The sequence below is a fragment of the Rhinolophus ferrumequinum genome, chromosome 11, assembly GCF_004115265.2.
Source record: "Rhinolophus ferrumequinum isolate MPI-CBG mRhiFer1 chromosome 11, mRhiFer1_v1.p, whole genome shotgun sequence".
Lineage (NCBI taxonomy): Eukaryota > Metazoa > Chordata > Mammalia > Chiroptera > Rhinolophidae > Rhinolophus > Rhinolophus ferrumequinum.
In genome coordinates this window covers 30,999,507-31,021,841 of record NC_046294.1, presented here as the reverse complement: position 1 = coordinate 31,021,841, position 22,335 = coordinate 30,999,507, and the positions used below count along the sequence as shown (strand labels likewise).

At 34.0% G+C, this 22,335-nt stretch overlaps 1 protein-coding gene across 3 annotated transcripts in view; it reads left to right on the top strand.

Moving 5' to 3' along the window:
• The window catches only part of LUZP2 (leucine zipper protein 2), a 428,283-nt gene that overhangs the window by 99,149 nt on the left and 306,799 nt on the right, over positions 1-22,335 (top strand). The gene's annotated exons all lie outside the window — the stretch shown is intronic.

Below are 22,335 nucleotides of genomic sequence, written 5' to 3'. Positions count from 1 at the left end.
TCTCTAACCCAATCAAAAACCAAAAGGGAAGAAAGCACTACAGATTATGTCAGAGAGAAAATAAAGGAATGTGGCATTTGTGGGCATGAGTTTACTTTTTCAGAAACTTCAGGGACCACACAGTTGATTTTTAGAATATGTAATTTATGGGATTTGAAGTCAAGTAGAAGTTGAATTTCATCTCCACCTCAAACCATCTGTAGATACTTGGATAATTTACTTAACCTTTATTAGCTGCTTCTGCAAAATGTAAGTGATAACACTTTCCTCCCACTAATACTGTGAGTTTCAAATAAAATAATCCATTTACGGCATAGCAGAAAGCCTGAAATCTGGTAGGGGGATGTGTCGATCCTATTCTCTTTCCCTTTCCGCACCCTTGATTAGAGTCATATTTTATGCACACATTGATATATTCCTAAAATTGAGCCCTAATAAAATGACATGTGCCCTTTTCACAAAACACTGTGGCTGCACAGAGCAAATTTCCTGCTTGGATTCTTCAGTTACAAGGTCAGAATCATGCCTCCTGTGTAAGTGTAACAGTGACTGTACCATGACCTCAATGAAGATTTATCAATCTCACAATTATCTTCACTGCTATAGTCAGGGCCTTGGGACTAGATATTGTGCGTTAGAGAATTGCTTGTTTAATCATATGTGATAAATCCCACTCTCTTTGGATGACATCTTACTTTCGATGTCAGTGGAAATATATAACATAAATAAATTGCTTAACAAAAGTGCTTGGAAGGTCATATATCAATTGATTTGTACACCCATAATTCTCTTATTTAATTAGAGCAGCTTCTATGTGGTGAATTAAAAATTTACTTTCATACTTTATAGAAATTTGAATTAGAAAACAACATGAAAACAAAACTGAAACAATGTCATAAAACTAATGTTATCTTTTAAATCAGGTTACCCAATGTCAAGGGTCTTGCTTGTTTGTTTGTTTGTTTTTAATGTGATGAGTTAAATTTAATATGAGTTCTTATAAGGTACATTTTATTTTTTAATTATTCAATTTTGTTTTCTGTTCTGAATATTTAAAGCAATGCTATTTTTTCCTCCTATAAGGACAGTGTTATGTGCCAGTATGGTACAGTTGAGAAAAATTCTGGACAAAGAGATAGGAGAGCTAGGTTTCAGTCCTATCCTTGGTAATATACAGTCACGTGATCCTGAAATAAGGGGCAAAGATGGGATTATGTATTCCCACCCTTGGCCTCTTTTCCTGCATGTCAAATGTTGTTGTTACCTTGCTAGAACCATTTGGAAGATTATCCTAAGACTCAAAGTAATAACGTTCCTGTTTATGAGAAAGAGACATTTATTTACAGATTCCTGGCTTAAAGTCACAGTTATGACTGGTAATTAGTTGGACAAACTTAGAAAATTACCTAACTTCTCTGAGACTTATTTTCTTCCTACATAAAGAAACAGAGACATTGAACTAAATCTCCAAGAATTGCTCTGGTTCTGACTCTTCTTCACTGTAACACCTGACACAAATTTAAGATGAATATATAATCACTATATTCTGCGCACACACACACACACACACACACACACACACACACACACACAGACAGACATATACACAGTGCCAAAAAAAGTATACATATTTTAAGAAAGGAAAAAACTGTATTAAAAGTGTAATACTCAATATATACCAATAACAAAAGATGAATACAAGTCACGTTTGACTTCTGCAATTATAAGAGATGCTCAAAGTGGTTACCATTAGCGTCCAGACACTTCTGATTATGGCGAACTACTGCTTGTCCAATGTTAACCAAAGTGTCCACTTGTATAATTTTTTGGCACCTTCTGCGTATACACACACATAATTATATAGAACATATAAAATGTTATTTAAACATTTTTAATTGCTTAATTATGAAAGATGTACTGTGGAATTCTGGGAAAGTATATATTGTGATGAAGATTAATTTATGTTGCATTGTACTTTAATGATATCTCGATTTACATCAGCATATGAACAATGCCTTAGTTTCAATATGATCTCAGCTATTTATTATTAGTGTAAAATATGATACGTTACAGCTCCTTTAATTTTTTTTCCTCTGTAAAATGAGCCTATACAAATATCTTGCAGTTGGTAGGATTCTAAGGAGCCACGTGTGACAACTTTCTGAGGTGAAAGTATTTGACTTTCTAATCTAATTTTACTGGTTATCATGAGTGGATGTCTCAGACCTCTCCATCCTTTCATCTCTCATTCTCCATGGTTCATCGTCCACTCTTGGAGAGAAGTCCAAAGAGAGGTGAGAACACAGAGCATAGAAAGTTCAGGCTGGATCTGATAGAAAATGCGTGGAGTTAGGTGAGCCAGAGTAAATATATCTCACATACTAACGGTTTACATGCATAGTGGTAAACATTGTTGTCAAATCAAGAAGACTGAAGGTTAGAAACGGGAATCAAATATAAAAAGGTTGGAGGACATCAAAGGCTGAAAATATGCAGGACTTAGGAGCAAGTGGAAAAGCAAACCATAAAAGTAAAGACACTTTACCACAGCATGACCACAAAACAGGCAGTTTTTTTTTATTACTTGTCAATTGTAGTACTGTTTTAGAACGTCAGTGAAATCTATTCCCATAAATCTAATAGATATAATGTGTTGTAGTACTTTAATAATTACTTCCTATAACTCCAAATGAGAGGACATTTTACTAGAGTAAGGAGGATGAAACAGTGCATTTAGGGAGCTGGGGTTGTGGGGGGACTTCCAAACCACAGGGAGTGATAGCACTTAATTTTCTGAACTCAGGACTGGGTTTTGTACAATGCTCAGCTCCAGTGAGCATCAGGTACATGTGAGTGGAAGTCTTAACCTCCTTTGTATGAAGGCAGTATCCAGAAAATTCTCTGGGTACCACATTAAAGATAGACAGAAGCACGGAGATCATTAAAGATGATGCACCTGGCTGTCACATAGCCAGCCTAGTGTCTGCATTACTAAGTGGGATACACCAGAACTGAGAACTCAGCTTGGCCACCTTGAGTGATGAGGTTTTTCACTGGGTAGAGGTCACTGCTCAATGCAAAAATCTCTCTCTGCAGCATTGCCATCTATTACCAGGAAGCTGACACATGAGAAATTCAAGTTAAGCCATTACAAGCCAACAAAGTGTGACTTGAGCTGATTGAATGTTGTGTTTCTGCACAAAGTGACATGTTATCCAGAGAGGTATCATTTAACATCTAGTGCTTGGAGAGCTCAAACTCCATTTTTTGTCTTGGTTTGTTGCTTGAAGGCCAGTGAAAGATCATTAAGAATTTGCTATACTAGTAGCAACTTATGGTGCTTAACAGTCCCTGTCCACAAATTTTAGGGCATCTCGGAAGGCTGACTGTATGACTTTCTGGTGAAGATTCTGAATTTTGATAAATAGATTTGGAATACATTATAAAAGCAACTAAGTATGATAAAAGGCAGGCAGAAGCATGTAAGGAATTGTGGACTGGGGAAGGAGTCTATGTGATGTAGACACATCCTCGTTTATGCTTTAAAAATCATGTTCTGTCAGTGTCTATCTTTAAAAAGCTTATTAAAGATAAGAGCTACTCTGGATACAATATCCCACTTTTATAAAAATCCAGTAGCTGTTTACTATGTATAGAATTCAGCTCAAATCTGTAACCATTTTATAGAACAGTCGTCAGGGACCAGTCAATGTCTAGGTAATGGGGATTTCATAATATTAACAATATTAATGAATATTTAAAGAGTGTCTACTATTGTATTGTCCTATTAGCAACTCATGCAAACACAGTGAGGTAGGCATATTAACATCCTCATTTTACATATAAGTATTACAAGACCCTTGTTCAAAACTCATGTGGCTCATAAATCATAGTGTCTGGGCTTAGAATCAATTCTGCCTAACTGCAAATTTATGTTTTTAACCAAAATTATATAATCTTTCCGCTGACTTTAAGTGCATTTAAGAGAAGTGCTTTCATCCCCACTGTGGCCTCTAAGTTGCTTTATGATCTGGTTACTAACTCCTTTTGGGTGTTTCCCCGAAAATAAAATTTAGCTGGGCAATCAGCTCTAATGCGTCTTTTGGAGCAAAAAAAATAATATAAGACCTGGTATTATATTTATTATATTATATTATATTATACCCGATATTATATTATATTATGTTATATTATATTATACCCAGTCTTATATCATATAAGACCAGGTCTTATATTATAGTAAAATAAGACTAGGTCTTATAATAATTTTTACTCCAAAAGATGCATTAGAGCTGATTGTCCGGCTAGGTCTTATTTTTGGGGAAACACGGTAGCAACTTCTTTCTATTTGGTCAGATCCAGCCATACTGATCTTTCTGTCTCTCTGCACTCTCCCACCACTCTGGGCTCATATCCTGGTCCTGTCTTCATTATTTAACTATTACTGGACCTGGGGAATCTCAATTTAAATATAATTTCCTAGAGATGCCTTTCCAAAGACACAAAAATTCTAAATTAGTTCATTGTTTTGTATTCTCTTACTTGACTCTATACTTCTTTACATCTCTACCACAACTAATAATTATGTATTTGTTGTGATATTTTTTATCTATTGTCTGTAATCATTTTATTGTGAGTATTTGTCTATTGTCTGTCTCCCAAATAGCCTTAAAATTTCTGTGGGGAAAAATTATGTGTATTTATAGTTTATAAGTGTCTTATTCAAACACACAATATTAATGAGTGTGTTACTAAGTAATTTTTTTATCTTTTCTATTTAGGAATGTCAATTTTAGGAAACAAGATCTTTGATGATAATCCAAACTAAAGTGAAATTTCAATTCTCCTTTTTACTGGTCATACTTTGTTATACATGAGGAAATTATGATTAGATAACATTGGTGAATACGTAAACATTCGTTGACTGAGTGAATGAGTAAATTAATGAATCAATCTATCCAGATGTCCTTGCCTTACAAGGAGACATTTGTTTATAGTGGCTCAAAAAAGATATTCAAGTACATAAATATCCATAGAATCTAATGATTCTATTTATGTTCTATGAGTTGGTTTTACTTAGGAGCTAAACCTCTTTCCTATATGTATAGATTTCATGAATTGAAGACTTTAGTATAGCTGAAAAACAGCGTGATAGAGTAACTTTTGATAACACTATTGTAATTTGGAACTAATGGCGTTTTTTGTCTAATATTGGATGCATTGGGGTTATGTAATGGTTTTATGTTTTGAATTCTTACAATATCCCTTATCTGATACAACGTTTTTTGGCTATATGAAATAAAAGACAGGTAACCCCTGTATAACACAGTTATTAGGTTCCTTAAAAAGGCCATGTTATGCGAATCTATGTTATACGAAACAAAGAACTAGTACAAAAAAGGGGTTAGGTTCCAAAAATTAAAAAAAATACTATTGTATTTTTATAATTAAGAGAAATATCTTTATTAAAATAAATTTCACCAAAAGTATAACATATTAATATGTATTAAATCATGTTTTCTTCTTTGTCATCACTACTAAGCTTTTATTATGTTCCATGTTATTTGGGGATTTCCCTAATTTCAAATAAGATATCTTTTGCTCTTAAAAGCTCTTATTACATTCTGTGTTGTTCGGGGATTTCTCTAATTCTCAAACCGTGTTAGAGTGAAACTGTGTTATAGAAGTACCGTGTTATATGGAGGTTACCTGTATGTGTGATTTTCATTGGTCTTATATTTCTAAATCTCGTGAAATTAAAATCTTGGATCATTCATTCAGAAATTTTCAGCCCTTACTATGTGCTAAGGTTGTGCTAGCTATTGGGGATGTAATAATGACAATCTTCACCCTTATGGAACTCATAAGGGTAAATATAATTAAAACTAACACTTGTATATACACTGTTCAATGGAATTTACATGTCTCACCATTTATTATCATAAAATCTAGTGAGATAAGTACTGTCTTACCCCCACTATATATAAATATAATATATACAGGTATATATGTAAATGTTTTGTTGACTAATGGAAATGTATACATTATGTTGTGGTATGAAATGTGCTATAATACCTGTGGTTGTGCTCAGACAAGACTTTTTAGAGTGTGTCAAAGAAAACACTGAGTCAGAGCTTGCCAAGTAGAGAACTATGGTAGAAATAGAGGCTGTTACTGGAAAATAAAAATAGCATTTACAAAAGTAGGAATATGTTTTTCTTCATCATAATTAGTCATCATTGTCATTATATCTGGCATTCATTGAGCACTAATTATACGGCATGCTTATTCCTAAGTGCTATATAAGGATTAACCCTTTTAATCCTCACAAAAAGTCAAGATGAAGCTGTCACATTCATCACCATTTTACAAATGAGAAAGTGAATGCACAAAGACATAACTGTTATTTATATGTTCTGGCTGTCATAGGAGAATGGTTTATCTAGGAAGTGGCAAATAATTTTGGGTGGTTGGAATATTAAGATAATCATAGGTGGTAAGTGATACAAAAACAGTCTTGAGTCAGACCACATATATGATGCCGAGAAGTTTGGATTTTGAAAAATTTGTCATTGATGATTTCATGAAGGATCTTGTTAAGACTTTTGTGTTTTCAAAAGGTCATGTACTGTAAAGTGTGAGCAAGAGAGATCAATTAGGAGAAAATCAGGAAATTCTAAGTCAAGAAGGCTGAAGTTGAAACAGGGAATCATTTTGGTGATAGAAATAATGAATTCAAAACCAACTAAATTTAGCATATAATTAACAGATGTGATAGTTTAGATGGCAAAGGGTTAGAAGAAAAAAAGGGAGAATTTAATGTTCATTACATACTTGTAGTTTCACACTTGGACAAATTTTTGGAGGAATAGGGTCATTATCAGAGATAGGAAATGCAGCAGAGGAACAAGTTTGATGGAATTGAATTATTTTAGTATTGAACAGATTGTGTTTAAAGTGTATGTGGTATAAGAACATATAAAATTCTATAGCTACCTAGGAGTGGCCAGATGGCTCAGTTGGTTAGAGCATGAGCTCTGAATAACAAGGTTGTCGGTTCGATTCCCACATGGGCCAGTGAGCTGTGTCCTCCACAACTAGATTGAAGACAACAAGCTGCTGAGCTGCCAGAGGGGCTGCCGAATGGCTCAGTTGGTTAGAGCGCGAACTTGCAACAACAAGGTTGCCAAACGACTTGAGCCGATGGGCCGTGGAAAAACACACTGTTCCTCAGTGTTCCACAATAATTTATTTTTTCTAAAATTAAAAAAAAAAAATTCTAGAGCTTGCTAAAGTATCTTTTATTTTAAAAAAATAATAATTATGGCTTTATACTGTTTGTAAGTAAGGGATTATTTTGCCATGGTATATTTCCACTAAATATGATCTGGTTGTAGTTTCTATTGTAATTATGTTTACATTGAAGATAATCCATTAGTATTAGTGTCACCTTTTGGAAGTATAGTTTAGTTTAGATCTCAACTTTGCTCACACACTGCTGCCATTTTGTGAAAAGGCTAGCTTCATTCTCCTTTCAAAGATAGTTGATGGTTAGCAATGCATCTATAAATAAATGAATATTTGATTTATGTCTTCTCTTCTGGATAGAAACATTCCAAATGAGTTAAGAACATCCTTTATCATCCACTCCATTTTTCTTTACATAATCAGTTGTATTTAATTTCTTCTGTGCAAACAGATTATCATACACATCTCTTGCATATTCTTTTAAGGATAGAAAATCTGCACATTGGGCTTATTTATTTATTTATTTATTTATTTATTTAATTTCTTCAGTGAGGTGTATCTGTCCCTTTCTCCAGTAGAAATCAACTGCTTTTTAAATTCTTTACCTTGATCCTATTAAATTAGGGAGACCTAATGTTTGCTAATATGTGTTAAACATAATGTTTTTCAAACAAATAGTTGATGCATCTTTCTGCAGAATCCATTTCTACTCTAGGACTACATTATAAGTAATAACGGAAGAGATCTCCTTCAGCAGCCATGTCTCTCTCTCTGGTTACCTGGAGACCATCCTCTCTTTCAACACTGCAGCAGCTACTTGGATAGCCATTCTGTTTGCATTGTCAGTAGTGTTTCCCTGACCTTTGGATTCCAAGAACAAATGGAAAGGACAATTTCAGTATGACATAGAGCAGATGATTTTATATTTGGCCAGAAAAGGGAATAAACACACAGACCCCCACACACCTTCTATCTTTGTCTAATCTATTAATTAAAAACTACTAAAAGGGTAAATTTAAAACCATAAAGCTAAAAAGACATGACAGAATAAAATAATGAATATATGTAGTTAAATTTAAAAGCTTACCACATTTCCCGTTTTTCATTATTCAAGCTTGGAATGAGAAAAAAATCGTCATTGATGAGTTCAGTTCATATTCTTCTGGAAGTAATAGAAGCTGAGCATGTTGAAATTGAAATGCATTTGGGACAGGAAGTAACAAGAATTAGCTGACTCTGCTTACTTTGAAAAATGAATCCAAATATAGATATGAACAATGAATATTTCTGACCTGAGAAAGGGAGAGGGCAATAAAGTGATTAAAATTAAAAAAAAAAAAAAAAAACAGGGAAGGAAAGAAAAATTACAAAAAAAATTATGAAAGATCTCAAGACTATCACTCAAGAGACATTTCTAATTCTGACTCAGTCACCAACTATTTCACAAATCATTGCTTTTGCCTTTTTTTTTTTTTTTTTTTTTTTTTTTTTTTTACTGTTTGGTTTGGAGAAACTTCCAAAAATTCCCCTCTTCCAAAAATGCCACTTTTATGCATCTGAAGTACCCAATACATTTGTTTTTCTCAATAAATTTAGAGGCCATTCCTAGTCTCCCAGGCACAGCTAATTGCCTCCTCTGTGTATTTTTATTTACCTCTATTGTACTTGTTGTTCCACCTGTCTCCATTGATAACTTAAATTCCTTCATTGTCAAGTAACCTAGCTCTTGTCACCTGGGCCTAATAGATTATAGTAAATGTTGGATAAATGTATGAATTAATTCCATCTTTGAAATCTAATTTCTTTAGAAATAACTAGATTATATAGCTGTCTAAATAAAAACCAAGGAGTTATGCTTGATTTCTTTTTCTCCCCCATCCCATCCAGCCTATTCAAAAATCTGCAAGTTCTGTTTATTCTAGAAAACATAACTTGAATCAGCTTGTTTTAATCTTCACTGTTTCTCCCACCATAATCCAATCCATCATTATCTCTTTCCTGGACGAGTCAATATATTTTAACTGCTCTTACTGCCCACTCTTGGCTCACCTATAATATCTATTTTGAAATATTCAAAGCATATAATTTCATTTCCTACCATAACTACATATCCCCCCAAAAAGCTTTTTATCATCATTATAGTAAAATTAAAATATATTAGTCTGCAAAATAGAGCCCTATATGAGTTAGCTCTGGGCTATCTCTCACATGTAATCTTCTGACAATTTCTTCTTTGTTCACTCTAGCCACAGTGATCCTTGTATTTCTCTAATGCAGGAAAATTGTTACTGATTAAGGACTTTGTGCTGCATTTTTCGTTTCCTGGAAAAATTCTCCCACTCAATCCTTTGTGTTTTCAGAGAACATTATCTGATGACTCGCCGAGAAGTAGCCTCCCTTGATTGTCCTGCACATGACTGTAACATCGTCACCGGCTTTTACTTTCTTTATTTTTGCATTCATTATAATTTAAAATAATTTGTTGATTTGATTACTTCTTTATAATTTCTGTTCCCACTGTAAGTGTAATTTCTTGGCATCTCCGACTTTATCTGCCTTGTACATGGTTCTATCATCAGAATACAGAACAGTGCCTGCCATATAATAACACTGAAGAATTATGTGTTTGAATATAAACCTGAATTACTGAATGCATCTTAAAGTCCTCTTTTAGGTTCAATAGTTCAAGTTTAAAGCTTGTCATTAAGAGAAGATCTTGAAATTTTAATTTTGGAAGCATAGTTAATTTTAGGGGTTTCAAAATATTTTATGGATTTATTTAATTAATTTTCTTTCTTTCTTTTTTGTTTTTACTTTGAGATATTTGTAGATCTGTATGCGGAGGTAATAAAAAGAAGTATGTACCTTTACCTGGTTTTTCAATGGTAACATCTCAAAAAATGATTGTACATACCGCAAAGAATGTATTGACATAGAGAATATTAAGATGCAGAACTGTTCTATCATCACAGTGATTTCTTATGTTGCACTTTTATAGTCATACTCATTTACCTCACCCACACACCCCAGTCCTTAGTTTCTTGAAAACTTCTCATCTCGTCTCTGTTTCTAAATTGTTGTTATTTGAAGAATGATGTATAAATGAAATGACACAATACGTAAAATTTTGAATTTGGCTTTTTTCCGCACTCAGCATAATTCTCTGGAGATTTATCCAAATTATTGCTTGAATTTATTCTTTCTTTCTTTTCCTGTTTCCTTTTTTTTAATTTGCTAGGAATCTGGAAGTAACACAGTTTAACTATTCATCTATTGAAAGACATCTGTGTTTGTTTGTTTGTTTGTTTGTTTGTTTGTTTGTTTGTTTGTTTTTCCAGTTTGAGGGCTCTTACCAATACAGATGCTATGAGCATTTGTGATCAGGTTTTATGTGAATATGTTTTCGTTTCTTTGGGATACATGCCCAGGACTGTAGTTGCTGGGTTGCATGGTAGTAGTATGTTTAATTTGCAGCGGAACTGCTAAACAGGTTTGCAGAACAGCTGAGCCATTTTACCTTCGCACCAACAATGTGTTAGTGATCCAGTTTCTCCACATCCTTCCCTCTATGTTGTAACAGTGTTTGGTTTTTATTTTAGCTATTCTCTGAAGTGCAGGGTTTGTTAACTTTAAAATAAAAAAGCCAGAATGAGAGGCAACAAGCATTTGTTTGAGATCCAAAGAATAGCAATTTAGTAAGCACCGATGTGATTTTAGGGTGAAGAAAAGGAGGGGTTTTTTTTTTATTGTTGTTTTGTTTTTTATTCATTAAAGTTTATTGGGTGACAATGGTTAATCAAATTACACAAGTTTCGATAGGTGTACAATTCTGTAATACATCATCTATATATCACATTGTGTGTTCATCACGCAGAGGAAAGCAGTTTTTATGAGAAAGGGAAGATAAATAGTTACATGAACAGAAGGAGGGAATTTCTATTGGTGCTAATAATCGAAGTTATTCTTTGGAGGCATTAATTCTAACAAATGTCCTTAATTTTCAGTCTTCTATTCAGGATGTCTACTTTCCTATTAGCTTTACAGTTTTTGTAAGACAATGTTGCTTTGACCTTGTCCAAAGTTTAAACGTTCCATAGGTTCAAGGAGCAAAACATGTAAGGCCTTTCCACTGGGATGGCAGCTCTGACTCCATTTCAAGTGGTGCTGTTTATTTCATTGTGCTCAAGTGATATTTTTTTAAATTTGCATTTCCTTAATGATTATGATGGTGAACAATTTTTTCATGTGTTTTAATGCCATCTGTATATCTTCATTGGTGAATGTCTCTTTAGGTCTTCTGTGCATTTTCTAGTTAGATTATTGTTATTGCTTTTATTATAGAATATTGAAAATCTTTATATATTCTAAATACTAGTCCTTTATGGTATACATGGCTTGCAAATTTTTTCTCCCAGTCTATAGCTTGTTTTTTCTCCCTCTTAACAGAATTTTACACAGAGATAATTTTGTAAATAGCTTTATCAAGATAGAATTCACACACCATAAAATTCACCCTTTTAAAATATATTTTTCAGTAGTTTTTAGTATATTCACAGAGTTGTATAAAGGTAAATTTTTAATATTTATGAAATAGAACTTATCAATTTTTCCTTTTATGGATCATACAGTTGGTACCAATCTTTGCCCAGCCCTGGATTTCCAAGATTTTTCACTGTTCTTCCTCTATGTTTTTTTGCTTCCACCGAAGTTTTATACATTTTATCCTTAAGTCCATGATTGATTGTGAGTTAAATTTTGAATGGTAAAGTATAGGATTTAAGGTTGAAGTTTTTTGTTGTTGTTGTTGTTGTTTTTTATCCATGGATTTTCAATTTCTCCTGCACCATTTGCTGAAAAGGCTGTTTCCCCCCTTGAAATCCTTTTGCACCTGTGTCAAAATTCATTCAGGCATATTTGTTTGTATGTATTTCTGAGTTCCTTATATTGTTCCACTGACCTGTGTGTCTGTCCTTCCATCAATACCATACATTCTTGATTAAAGTAGATACATAATAAGTTTTGAACCTGGGTAAATGGATTCCTCTCACTTTATTCTTCTTTTCAAAATTGTTTTACATATTCCACATACTTTGCCTTAACATATGCATGTCTATAACTATATAAAAAAAGTTTGCTAGGATTTTTCTAAGAATTATGTTAAACCTGTTTTACCAATTTGAACAGAATAACCATCTTTATTATGTTGTCTTTAACCTATGAAAAAGCTATTTTTCCATTTATTGAGATAATATTTTTCATTAGCATTTTAAATTTTTGAACGTAAAAGTTCTGTATGGCATTTGCTAGATTTGTACCTAAATACTTTTTTCCCCATTTGTAAATGGTATTTGCATTTTTAATTTTAATATCGACATGTTCACAGCTAGCACATAGAAATGCAATTAATTTTTTATACATGTATCTTTTATACTACAACCTGTTAGATTTACTTATTAGTATTAGGACTTTGTTCGTTTGTTTGTTGTTTGTTTTGATTTTGGGAGAATTTTCTATGTAGACGATCATGTTACCTGCAAATAGGGACAATTTGATTTCTTTCTTTCTAATTTATATGTCTTTTATATCTTTTCTTGTTTTATTGCACTGGTTAGAACATCCAGTACCATGTTGAATAAGAGTGGTAAAAGCCAAATTTGTGCATTTTTTCCAATCTTAGGGGGAAGAATTCAGTCTTTCAGCATTACTTGTAATGAAAGTTGGAGAGTTTGTGTTTTTTTTTTTTACAATTATTCATTATCAGGTTGAGGAGATTCTCCTCTCTCCCTAGTTCTCTGAGAGTTTTACCATGAATGGAAATTGTATTTTGTCAAAGGTTTTTCTTCATAAATTGGTATGGACATGTGATTGTTCTTCTTTAGTAGGCTAATATGTTGAATTGCATTCATTAATTTTTCAATATTTAACTGGCCTTGTATCTGAGGAATAAGCACTACTTGATAATGATGTGTAATTCCTCTTATATATTGCTGAATTTTATTTTTTAATAATTTGTTAAATAATTTTGGTCTATATCCATAAAGGATATTAATCAATAGTATTTTTGTTTCTTTGTGTTTTTTTTTAATTATTATGTTTGTCTGGTTGTAATGATCGGGATAATACAACTTCATTAAATGAATTGGGAAGTGCACCCCTTTCTTCTGTTTTCTGTAAGTATTATAGAATTACTGTTAATTCTTCTTTAAAAATTTGCTAGAATTCTCCAGTGACACCTTCTGGGACTGGTAATTTATTTTTGGAGTTTTTAAATTATAAATAGTGGTTGCCTTAATTTTATACAGCTCTTCAAATTATGCATTTCACATTAAATGAGGTGTGATAGTTTGTACTTTTCAAGGACTATGTATAATTCATTTAAATTATCAAATTAGTTTGTACAGTTGTTTGTAGTATTCTATTTTGTTATCTGTAGTGTCTGTGCTGATATTTCTTGTTTCAGTTCTGGTATTGGTCATTTGTGTACTCCCTCCTTCTCTGCAGTCTTGCTGGAGGTTTGTCTTATTTTACAGGTTATTTTAGCAAAACCGTTTTTGGTTTCATTGATTTTCTGTATGATTTTTTGTTTGTTTTTAATTTAACTGATTCTACTCTCATCTTTATTATTTCCTTCCTTCTGCTGGATTTGGATTTATTTTGTTCTTGTTTTTCTATATTCTTTTGGTAGGAGCTTAGATTGATAATTTGACACTTTCCCTCTTTTCTCATATAAGCATTTAGTGCTATAAGATTTCCTCTCACCACTGCCTTAGCTGTAATATGTGGTAATTTTATTTCTATTTAAGTCAGTGCATTTTATAATTTTACTTGTGTTTTACTCTTGTTATTTACAAGTGTGTTGTTTAGTTTCTAAGTGTTTAGATATTTACCTGTTATCTTTCTCTTCTTCATTTCTAGTTTTATTCCCCTGTGGTCAGAGAACATACTGTGTGTGACTTCTGTTTTTTTGTTTGTTTGTTTGTTTGTTTGTTTGTTTGTTTGTTTGTTTTTTATTGTTGAGGTTTGTCTTATGGCAAAAACAATATGGTATATCTTGGGAAAGTTCCACAGTACCTGGAAAGAATGTGTATTCTACTATTGTTGGGTAGAGTGCTGCATAAATATTAATTAGATCCTGTTGGTTGATGACGTTGAGCTGTTCTATACCCTTGAAGATTTTGTGTGTAGTTATTCTATCAATTGTTGAAACAGGGATACTAGATTTTTTATCATAGTTTCAAAGGTTCATGAATTGCTGACAATATATTTCAGTATATTTTCTCTTTGTCATTTAGAATGGGTAATTTCTATAATTCGATCTTCATTTGCTCATTTTTTCCCCTCTGTTCTATTTTCTATTTGAGCTCATCCATTGCTTTTTAAAAAATTTTTAGTTACCGTGTCTTTTAGTTACAAAAACTCCACTTAGTTCTTCTCTATAGCATCTTTCGTATTTTCTGTTTTTTTTAATGAGGCTTTCTGTCTCTTTGTTTATTTCAAATGTGTTCGTAATTAGTCATGAAGCATTTTCATGATGACTTTTCAAAATTATTGTCAAATAATAATAACATCTCTGTTATGTCATTGTTGGCATTTACTGTTTCTCATTCAAGTTGAGATTTGCATAGTTCTTACTATGATAAGTTATTCTTCAAATTGAAAACTGCATATTTTTGGTATTATGATATGAAACTCTGGGTCTTATTTAAACCATCTGCTTTACTGTCTACCACTCTGGCAAGGTAAGAGGACAATGCCTTGCTACTGTCAGAAGTACCAGTTTCCCACTAAACCTCCTTTGACACCCTAGGGGAGAAGGGGACTTCTCATTACTGCTAGACAGGTGTGGGATTTTTCACCATCTATGCAGCCTATACTGGCATCACTTGGGGATTGTGGTATGTGTGGCCTATTTACCTCTGGGCAGCAGTGTAAGTCTTAACTCTCTACTAGGCCCCATGTGACAGCACTACAGGTGGGAGTTGAGAAGCATCTCATTACTGTTCAGTGGATTGTAAGCTCAGGCTCCCCACAAGTCTCCATTAACACTATGGGGAGAGGTTGTCACTGCCCAGTAGGAATGGAAGTCCTCTGACACCACTGTGCTATAGGGGTGGACGACTTACTACATTATAGCCTGGTGAAGTGGGAGGTTCGACTATTCACTAGGCCTTTACTGGCATGAGTTGGAGAGGTAGGGGAGGCGGGCACAGGTTTTTTTTTCTGCTAAGCTTGACCAGAGTAGGGAGATTAATGCCTACGTTTTGTGTATGTGTGTGTGTTGATAGGCTATCCCTTTTCACATCCTTTGGCTTAGAGACTGTAAGCTTTTTTTTTTTTTTAATTTTTTATTGGGGATTATTGGGGAACAGTGTATTTTTCCAGGACCCATCAGCTCCAAGTCAAGTCTTTGCTTTCAATCTATTTGTGGAGGGCGCACCTCACTGGCCCTTGTAAGAATCGAACTGGCGACCTTGGTGCCATGAACACTGTGCTCTAACCAACCGAGCCAACCGGCTGCCCAGCAGCAAGCCTTTGTGAGAACTTTTATTTTGTCTACCTTTGGACTTTCTGAGTTGTGGCTTCTTCAGTTTCAAGTCTGCGATATGTAAGACAAAAAGAAAACCAAGGAACTCACTAGCAATACTTCCTTGCCGCTGGTTCACTAGTCACTCTACCTTCGTCTCTCCACCTTTCAGTTTTCTTTCAGTATAAAACCAGGTTTTATTTAGAGCACCTGGCCCAGTGCCTTACACATGAAAGACATTTGCATGTTTTTTCTGAAAAAATTAGTTATTTGTGTTTGCTCACATTTCATCAGATGTGTAAAATGTTGGAAGTTTTATATATTTATGAAAAAATAGTATAAAAATTATAGTTGTTTTTCTCAAAATTATTTTAGTAATTCATACAGATTATATGAGTATTTTAGAGCTATATTTGCTAAAATAAATATTGTTTCTATTTCTATTCTTCTCTGTTTCTCATTTGGAAGGCTTGACATTGTTTTCTCCAATGCCAGAAGTACTTTGTGGATTCTAGTTTCAGGCTTAATTAAACAGGCACGTTTAAGTCAGTGATTCTAAGGTCAAAATCTAATTATCTGTAATTCCACAGAAAATAGTCAACTGAAATAAAAGCATTTACGATGACTATTTGATTTCATCATTTGAGTCCTATACCAACATTAGGAAATAGTAATTTCCAGACTTTTCCCATAAAAAAATTGAAGTGAGAATTCTTACCCATTGTTAATTCAATGTGAAAGGTCTTTAATTTTAAAATTCTATGTTCAAATAAATTGATAATGCATTTTTCGGTACAGGAGTATTACATCTCATTTTCATTTTACCAAGGTATTAAATTTCCCTAGTTTTCAATTCTCAACTATTTAAAGTGGCAATAATAATAACATCTACCTCTTTTTCCTCAGTAGTAATATTGCACCTAAAGAAACTCATTTGAAGATAATTTATAAGTTATTGAATACCTACACTGCATACCTCACTATGCATTTGTGTGAATTGAATAAAGTGGAAATGTCAAAATCTTAAGGCACGTTTCTGTCTCTGAAGAGTTTTGCATTTTAGATTGATGACATGGTGCTAGATATGGTGCCAGAATTTAGTACCAGAATCACCAAACTCTTGAACAGTTAATTCCATCATAGAAAGTATATTGAACATTGATCCATTTATAGATAGCTGCAAGTCACTTATATGGGAGACAAATACAAACACACACAATCTCACACACATGCACACACTATGCGTGAGCATGCAAGCACAATGGGCATGATTAAATTACTACAAAAAAAGCTCCATGCAAAATCAATTAAGTCACATGATTTACTAGAAATTTAACCTAAATCCTGGTCTGGTTTTTAGTGAGTATGCACAAGATGGCCGCAGTTGTTACTAAATACTGAAAAAATATTTCTACTAGTTGGAAATAACCTGTCCACCTTAACCTCTTCTCTGGAACTCTTACACTTAGTACTCTCCAAAGGATAACACATGTATCAGCAGGAATTCCCATGATTCTGCTCCAATGCTAAAGAAATTACTGACCTGACTAGTAGGTGCTTTAACTCTTTCAATGCCCACTCTTTCTTAACTCATTTTGAAGACAAAGGTTGAGAGGTTGGATTTGCAGACTAACTTGCTTGGTCTTATTGAAGAAAAGGATAGAAATGGGATGAACTTCCAAATTTGGCTTTAGTTTCACCTCTGGCCTCCACATCCCTCAGCTTCAATACATATCCAGAGATTGACTGCATTGGACTATTGCAGTTTGCTTGACACTGCATCTGTTCTCTGGTCTGCAATGTTTTTCCTGACTAATTTGTATTCATCCTATAGAGGCTTAATGGAAAGAACAGATTTACCTGTGTCTACACATGCAATGTGATATCACTACAAGGGTAAGCACTTTAAAGTCAAACAGACTTCAGTGCAAATCCAGGCAGTGTGCTATGTCACTAACCTTGAGAAGGTTAGTGTCTTTTACTGAATCTCAACTTTCTTGTCTTTTAAAACCAGGAATTCCGCAAGATAAAATTTTAAAAAGAGTCTAGCACAGACTCTGCCATAAGCTAAATTTCAATATGATGAGTTACTGACGCACTCATTCCTGAAACTATGAAAAAGGTCTGGAGAGCATAGTTCCTAGCCTAAGGAAGATTAACTTTGGAGGGAGAGACCTGTAAGTAACTCAGTCGTTATATATAAAGGGATACATTATATATAGAGATAAGTGAACGGTACTATGAGGACACACAGGAGTGCCACTCAGGTCTGTCTGAGGTGTCAGTAAGACTTCCAGGCAGAGGCACTGTGTAGCTGGATAAAGGCAAAAAAATAAATAAAAAAATATATATATTTAATGTAACCTTTATATATATATATATATACATGTATATAAATACACACACACACACACACACACACACACACACACACACATATATATATATATATATATATATATATCTTCCAAAGGGTTACATAAATCGAAGTAAGCCAATAATGGCTTAAAATAATAAAATCAGGGTTACTTGAGGAAGAACATGTCATTATTTGAAGTAGTAATAGAAAAATGAGTTCGTTTTTAACTTTACTTTAGCCATTAGTTTTAGTATGATACAGATTCATCTAGAAATACAGAATTGCACTTGGTAGTTTTTAATGAAAGGGGCACAAAGGGCTTACTTTTCATCCTCTAACTAGAAGACACATCCCATGTAAGCTACAGGGTATATGTTTGGGCATGGCTATTTTCCTATTACACAGAACACTACCTAACACTTACTAAGTGCTCAATAATTAATTGTTGTGTATGTGTTGTCTTACATTTATCAATGTGTTATTGCTTCTGTATAACACTTAGGAAAAGATAAATGTGTCTAATGTTTACTGCTGACATTTTACATTTATACATGGAATGTTCATATTAATGGTTTGATTTCATCTTATTAATGCTGTCCCTATATCTTTCATTTTAAGAATAATGACAGGCTGAATATTATTTCTAATTTACAGAGAAGGAAACTGAAAACCAGGTAAATAAAATGAATTTTCTAGCCCCACTCAAGTAATATAAGGCCACTAACGATCTCAATGCCAGAACCTCAGATTTTACACCTGGGTCTATATTCATTCATAGTGTATTCACCTATTTATTAACTAATAATGAGTAATATTGAGTTAAGCATCTACTTTGTGCTTGGTGCTGGGAATAAAAATAATAATAATTTTCTCTGTCTTCAGAAACTCATATTTCAGAGACAGAGACAGAGAAATAAACCAGTGATAATAGTAAATGGAGTAAAACTCCTAATCAAAGACAAAAAGTTGAGGATATTTTTAAAGTTCTTCCTTTCAAGATCCTGTTAAATTGAAGGTAAAGGAATGAACCATGTATAAAGTCATAATTTTAAGGATTGAGCTTTCCAAGGATGGTTTCCCTGAAGGACAAGGAGAGAAGAGAGCTGATGGTTGTGGTGATATCTCATTAAAGGTGTGGGTTTAAGTCATAGAGGTGACAATGTATAGTGCATGCGTGTGTGTGTGTGTGTGTGTGTGTGTAGACTTTGAAAAGGCAGGCCTGCTCTCTGATCCTCATGATGCCGTGGTTATCTGTTTAGTTGTAGGCAATCTGCTTCACTTCTCTGAGCCCCAGATGTAACATAATATATACAGCATTTTATACAGTGCCTGGTACGCAGTTTTTCAAACATGGTAATATTGTTATTACTGTTACTATTATTTTATTAGGCTGTATTTGAGAAGTAAAACAGATAAATAGGCTAACAGATTATGGTAAAATAAAGATATCGAGGAAGAGAAGAAGAGTAAGATTAATGAGGAAAGGGAGTGAGAGAGAAGACACTTTGAATTCTCATAGTGAACATGAAATGTGGGAGATTAAAATTTCATAGGTAGAACATTTGAAGGAAATGACAAAGTCCAAATTTATCCTCTCTTTGCTGAAGCGAAGATAAAAGTCCTTGGAGAAAAGGTTAAGAAATATTAGGTTGCAAAATAACTTGTAGTTATCCACACAGGTATTAAATTTTTCTAACTCCAGGGAGCGACCTTAGTGGAAGTAGGGGGCTAACCAGACCCACAAATGGTAATGGTCAAGAGGTATAGAGAGTAGTTTAGCTGGGTGGCATGAGATTTGAAGAATATATTTGTACATGAGAATAGAGATGTAGTGAGCAGCAAACAGTGACTATATCTTGGAGAGTGCCAATATTTTCAATCCCCTGGTATTAGGGTATATGGGAAGTGGAAACATGGGTAGATAAGAGCCAGACCTCAGGAATTCAAAGATTTCCACATTCTAGCTTTTTAACCTTGAATAATATACTTAGGGTCTTTAAAGTTGCACACAGCTGCTGTGATTATAACAAAGGCAATGTCTATAAAATGCTGAATATAGGAGTTGCTACTGGTGATACCTCAACAAATGGTGGCTGTCTCCATTATCCTCATCCACTGAAAAAGCCGGGCATGAGAGTGGTGGGGAGAAGCAGGTTTCAGCTAAGATAAGGAATATCAGAGAAGAGCCTGTGTGCTCTAAATTTTTCCATCCTATGATCTGCAAATAAATTCAACATCCTTCAGTAGTCAACAGGGTTTGAAGCACTGACTTACAAGCAGGAGGAGACAAATTAAACTACTTCTCAACTGTGAAGTCTTAAAATACATTCCCAAGTGGAATTGCACGATGAATTATAATTGCATTTTCTCCTTATAGACATTCCATCAATAGTTCCTCTTGCTTGTCTCTTGGTAGACTTTCATCAGCGAGAAGGTAACCTTTCAGCCAGTTAGAAGGGTGAGGTGGGAGCCCAGAATCAATGACTTACACAGACTTTGTAAATAACACAGTCAGTTTGATAATATCCATCTAACCTTTACTGAACTTTAGTCACTTATTTGTAAAGAAAAGATTATTGTGAACCCGCTCTATAGGCTAGCATAACGATCAGGCCAGTCAATATCGAAATAACTGTTCAAATCAATACAGAGAAGATGGCATCTTATTCCGGAACTCTGATCAACATTAAGTTAATTAATAGACATAATGAAATTCAGTACCTGCTTCACTTTATCACGGCTAAAAAAAAAGAAGAATCAAGCTTTGATTCACAGTCTGAGATGGAATGTGACAAAAGACCACTGAAAGAACCATGTTATTTTGTGTCATATGGAATGATATGTTCTGGGTTTCTTTATGATAGGGATCAACAAATTCCATTCCACAGGCTGAATTGCCCTACTGTTATTTTTGTACATAAAGGTGTACTCGGAAATAGCCACACGTATGTTTGCATATTGTCTCTGGCTGATTTCATGCTGAGTTGAGGAGTTGTGTCCCAGATCACATGGTTCCTAAAGCCTAAAATATTTACTATTTGGTTCTTTACAGGAAAAAAAAAATTAAATTCCTGCTGTATATAATGAGGAAGCTTTGAGGTATATTAAGGTAATTTTTACTACTTTATTAACGCAATAATTTATTTACATATCCATATGTGATACATTATTCTCTATTGCATGGATATTAAGATAACAAATTATGTGTTCTCCATATTAAACATACCAGTGAGGATTCTATTTTACATCAACACTAGAATTTCATTTTGGAAGAAACAAAACTTCTACTTTTTAGGTTAGATACAGTATATCATCATTATTATTACTGTTGGGGAAAGAAAAATTCTCAAAGCATGCTCGAATCACACAGCCTGAATTAAGTAGACTTTGGGATGGTTTTGGTCTTTGTGTTATTTAACGAACATAGAGAATAAATTAAAACTTGTGGATGAGTGGAAAGACAAAAGTAAATCAGCCTGCCTGTTTAAAATTATTTTAATAAAGATATGGGCACACAGACACCACGGAGGGATGCTCCCATAGTACAGGGGAATAATTGACATGTCATTCTCTGAGAATTGAAATTTTAAATCAATATTTAACACCTAGAGCAGTCATAGGCGAAGGTGTGTTAAATGGCTCCTAGGCCAGCAAGATTAGACCATCGTCAGATGATTGAATATCAGAAAAATATTCTCATGGAAAGGAAATTTTTCAGCCTTGAGAAGAGAATTCTTGACTGCCAGAGTTGATAGTTCAGGCACTGTCAGGGAGGATGGGCTCTTTCTTTAGTACCAGCATGTCTCCTTAGGGTGGCGAACGTATCGCTAGAGCATGGATGCTGATAGAATTTTTTTTTTTTTTTTTAATATAGTTAGTTACGTGAGTGTTATAATTGACTTCCCTTGCTCTGATCCTAGGCTGGCCAAGAACATTCTGATGGCAATTCGCTTTACTATGTAGAGGCAGAATATAAAAGTCAGATGTTCTCTTGTAGTAGGAAGATTAATGTTCTGGTTCAAATACCCATCTCTGAGGAGTACTTAATTTGACTCTTCCCTGCTGAATGGAAGCACTTTGAAGTATTGGTACTTCAGGTGTTTGAGCCAGCAGAGGTCGGAGCCAAACCTGGGCTGAGGGAGCCTTACAGTGTAAAACCACCTGTGATGCCTCTTGGATGACAGGTAGTGGGGGTTTCTTGTAG